General features: G+C 41.9%; 1 pseudogene; it reads left to right on the top strand.

Annotated features, from left to right (window-relative positions):
• The first annotated feature begins 2761 nt into the window (after positions 1-2761).
• Positions 2762-3582, top strand: LOC125925912 (putative monooxygenase p33MONOX; annotated as a pseudogene).
• Positions 3583-4568: the final 986 nt, after the last annotated feature.

Here is a 4568-nt window from a genome sequence, read left to right as displayed (position 1 = left end):
GCCCAAGTATCCAAAGATAGATGAATGGATAAAGAAGATGTGGTACCTACGCACACAGGAATATTATGCAGCCATAAAAAGAACAAAATCTTGTCATTTGCAACAAACAACATGGATGGACCTAGAGAGTATAATGCTAAGTGAAATAAGTCAGACAGAGAAAGACAAATACCAGATGATTTCACTCGTATGTACAGTCTAAAAAACAAATGAATAAACAAACAAAAAGCAGAATCAGACCTATAAATAGAAGAAACTGATGGTTTCCAGAGAGGAGGGAATTTGGGGGGGGGGCATAGGTAAAGAAGAGTGGGAGACACAGTCTTCCCGTTATGGAATGACTAAGTCACAGGAATAAAAGTTACAGCATAGGGAATATAGTCAATGGTACTGTAATGGCGTTGCATGGTGACAGATGATAGCTACACTTGTGGTGAACATAACATAATGTATTGAGTCAAATCACCGTTGTACACTAGAAACTAATGTAACATTTTGTGCCAACTATATTCAAAAAAAATACTGGAGTAAAATAGAATGGAAGGGAAGGAGAAGGGAAGAGAAGAAAAAGAAATGGAAAATATTCGTGTGCATCACACATAGTAACAATAAGCATTGCTTAATGAAAGCTTTATTTCAGTTATGTACATATGTATGTGTGAGTGTGTGTGTGTGTGTGTGTGTGTGTGTGTGTGTGTGTGTGTGTAAAATGCGTTTCTTACTTTGGTTGCCACCAAAAGTATTGGAAAGCCTCTTTTCTAGCTACTCCATCTATTCTTAAGGTCACTGTCAAAGGATAAGCATTGAGGTTTTAATGATAGCTTACCTTCATTGTACACACTTTCTTCTGGTCCTAACCACTTAGAAATGGGCAGTTACAATTCTTGATCCACTTCCCAGTGCCCTTTTCACTAAAATAAAATTGTTAAAGGAAACCATATGCAATTGGTTAACATGATCTCAACTTACCAGCTTTGTGACCTTTGCTGAGTTACTTGACCTTTCTAAAGGTAGCCTCCCTGAGTTTTACTTTTCCCATCCTTAATGTTGGGTAATTATGTGCTCACTTATGTTGCAAGGATTGACTGAGATCATGTGAACTTCTTAGCATAGTTCCTGATACAACAATTCTTGAATAAGCACCAGCTATTATTACATTATCTACACAGACTGGAGGAGTCTCCGTTGAGAGTCTCACGTTTAAGAAAATAAAGGGGTAAGGAGGGAAATGTATTCTTCTCCAGCCTTGAACCCTCCAACTCCATGAACACAAATTAACATAAGTTTCCATTCTTTCAACTCATTTATCAAATATATCAAATACTTATTGAATTCCTACTATGTGCAGAGACTGGGCTTACTTACAATAACATGAGATTTTAAAGGTAGGACCCAAATTTATAGACGCTTCTTAAAGTTAAGGTATGTTAGAAAAGCAGAGTGATAAATCACTTTGGCACCTTATTTTATGATTGTGGACAAGAGTGATCATCACTTAACTCTTACATGTAAGCTCTGTCAAATGAACTTGAGTGATAATAGCCTCATTTTTTAAAGCTATGTCCACATGGCATCTGATTGATTGAATCGGAGGTCCCCACTTTCCATTTTTATAGCTTAGTTCCTTCTCTCTACATGCCACAATCAGGAGGATTGATTTTCCTTGTACATTGTCTTTTCTTCTCTCCAATTCCCAGGTCCCTCTTTTTCGCTCCCATACTCTTCCCTGATCACTGATTTTCCTCCCCTGTTCTGCCAATTATCTCCAGCCCTGAGCTAGGAGAACCACATTTTTCCCCATACACATTTTCCGTGAGAGGTAGATTAGCAAGAATCAAAGTGTAGGTCTTAGGGGAAAAGAGCCACAGTAAAAGGCCACTGGTTTCTAATTCTATGTCACACATCTTTGCTTTTGGGGGCAGGGAGCTTACCACACAAAAGTTGCCTTTGTGTACTTAAGCTGCATATGTATAACTTAATGCTCCTTCCCAAAGGGTCTGCATACAAAAGAGCAAGGCCTCAAAACTACTGGTTGACTTTCACTGAACATAAAAATGATGACATTTTAGCCTCTATTAGCTATTAAAAAGTCACAAGCAGTAATGTTTACACTTGTGTGCCCCTTTAAACTTCACAAAATATTTTCACTCACATTTTCTTTTACTTCACATACTTATGCCTCCAGTGCCTCCTAAAGCCAATAAGAACAAGGATTATTTGATGTTACAAGAAACTTCCCTGTGAAGTAGACAGAACAAATATTTTATCCTCCTTGTTCAGACAAGAAAACTGAAGTCCAGAGAGATTGTATCTTGCCCAATTTCATGTCGCTCCTAAAGAGGGAGGTTAATACTGGAGTCAGAGACTTGGGGCAGCCAGCCTTTGTGGATCAGTGCCTGAGACTCGGACACATTCCGTGCCCTGCCTACTTGGGTCATGTATCACTTGGGTACAACTGCACCACTTCTTACAGATCTGGGTATTAGAAGTCCTTTAGTGGTAGAGCTCAGGCCTCCGACAGCCCCATAATGGTGAAAAAACAGAACCTCTGGGTAGATTTTTCAAGGAAGCTTTGCTATTGCAGCAGCTGGACAATGTTCCTTGTTAATATTTGTCAGCATGATGGCCATATCATTTCACTGTGGTGACAGAGACTCAGGTCCAGAAGTCTATCTAGTTAAAACACCTGGATTCCAGTCTTTCAATGGCTTTGAGAGGGCCCAAAGGGCCTGCTCTTGAGCCTGGTAGGCTTCTAGACAAGATGATCTTCCCCATCAGGATGTACTGCTAGGCAGTCAGGCATGAGGATGCCCTCAAGAACACTACACCATGGCTCCTCTTCCATCAGTCATGGGCAGCATGCCCGGAAAGCCAGTGATTCCAAAGCCCAAGTATCAGGACCTTGACAAGATGGATTAAGAGGAGGACAGTACGACCTTCCCTGCCATGACCCTTTGGCATTGATAGTGTGAACAAGGACCCGGTGACGAATGCTAGAGCTACCCATGCCATCATGAATTCTCTGATCACAGAGCAGACCCAGAGGAGCATTCAGTGTTTTGAGCAAAAAGCAGGGCAGAGAGATGCTGAATGCATACTCCACAAAGGCCTTCCCACCAAGGAGATCAAGTACCTCCAAGCAGAAGCTCATCATACATGAAAGATACACAGTGAAGAGATAAAAGTAGAGAGGCAGGCTGCATCAGCCAGTTTCACCCCCCAGCTCCCCCTAAGCAGAAACCCAGAGACTGGGACACTTCTGGTTCTTCCACAGCCTTACCTGGCCCAATCCTAGCACCATGGATTCTGGAAGTAGGGAATATAGAAACTCATCAGATAAATACAGTTTCCTTGAACTAAATCCCCTCCAAAAGTTTGATTTGGGTTTTGCCACTCAGGCACACAAAGGGGACCAGATGCCCTTTCCAGTGAAACTGGTCCAGACCCAGGCCACTTGCATGGCTGAAGATCCAGCAACATTCAAGCAACCCAAGATGGACATCCCAATTATAAAAGGGAAGAAACAAATGCCACAGACCCATAATCTTAAACTTGAATGTGCTTGTGCCTACTAGGTTCTAGGGCTCTTTCTATTCTAGGGACTCTGTATAGAGAGAGTCTCCTTCCTTATTTCCCTGGAAATATATATATATATATTTTTAAGTAAACTCTATACTCAACATGGGGCTTGAACTCACAACTCCAAGATCAAGAGTCACATGCTCTTCCAACTGAGCCAGCCAGACACCCTTGTACTGCTCTAATTTAAAGTCTGATGAAATGATCTTAGCAGTGATGTTGGGGGCGGGGGGGGGGGGCTTCATTACCTACTTTCATATCATTTGACTTAAAAACAATTTTTTGTTAGGGGCACCTGAGTGGTTCAGTCGGTTAAGCGTCCGACTTCGGCTCAGGTCATGATCTCATAATGTGTGGGTTCGAGCCCCGCATTGGGCTCTGTGCTGACAGCTCGGAGCCTGAAGCCTGCTTTGGATTCTGTGTCTCCCTCTCTCTCTGCCCCTCCCCCGTCTCCCCCCAGCACGTGCTCAGTCTCTCTTTCTCCCTCTGGTAAAAAAATAAAATAAACATTAAAAAAGTTTTTTAATGTTTATTTTTGAGACAGAGAGAGACAGAGCATGAGCAGAGGAGGGTAGAGAGAGAGGGGGAGACACGGAATCCTAAGCAGGCTCCAGGCTCTGAGCTGTCAGCAGAGAACCCAACGAAGGGCTCAAACTCACAAGCTGTGAGATCATGACCTGAGCCGAAGTCGGATGCCCAACTGACTAAGCCACACAGGCACCCCTCATATCATTCAACTTAAACAAGAACTTTGATCATTGTTTATTACATAAATAATATTTATGTTGTTCCAAAACCTAGGATTTTTTTTAATCCCTTTACTGCTGCAAATGCTCCTAAAAAGCACAGGCAAATCATACAGATGTTCATTGACTGGTTTAGACAATTTTGACCTTCTTGATCCTGTGCTCCTGTACAAAATAAGATTTGGTTGCATTGCTTCCCACAAAGAATGAGTTGGATGTTAAAATGTTGATATCACCCAAAGC

Source organism: Panthera uncia, chromosome D4 (genome assembly GCF_023721935.1).
Source record: "Panthera uncia isolate 11264 chromosome D4, Puncia_PCG_1.0, whole genome shotgun sequence".
Lineage (NCBI taxonomy): Eukaryota > Metazoa > Chordata > Mammalia > Carnivora > Felidae > Panthera > Panthera uncia.
The sequence above is the reverse complement of the archived record's forward strand: the minus strand, read 5'-3'. Positions and strand labels throughout refer to the sequence as shown.